The following is a 402-nucleotide window of genomic DNA, read 5'->3' on the forward strand; positions in this document are numbered from 1 at the left end:
ACTACGAACAGTTACAATGTAAAAATACAAATGTGGTAATCTTTAAGTTGTTTTCGGCTTTAAATGTAAAACTAATGTGTACAGATGAAAGCCAGCGTGCTGTCTTCCAGGTCACATGACTCACTTTAATCCAATAGGAAAACAGATAAGCTCAGACAACTAAAACAGCAAAACTGTCCTCACAAACACGTTTCAAACCCTATATTACATTTAAACACGAATATATACGTCGTTTAGGTTACACTTCATGAGTTAAATAAAACTTGTATGTTCGACATGGGGAAAAAGTTACAAAAGAACACGTAACTGAATTTTTGTAACGCTCTCTAGCGGAGAGGATGAGGAAGTGCAGCACTTGTCCAACAAACTGGAACAAGTCAACCCCCACACGCTGGAATAAAC

This window comes from Austrofundulus limnaeus, unplaced genomic scaffold, assembly GCF_001266775.1.
Source record: "Austrofundulus limnaeus strain Quisiro unplaced genomic scaffold, Austrofundulus_limnaeus-1.0 Scaffold1057, whole genome shotgun sequence".
Lineage (NCBI taxonomy): Eukaryota > Metazoa > Chordata > Actinopteri > Cyprinodontiformes > Rivulidae > Austrofundulus > Austrofundulus limnaeus.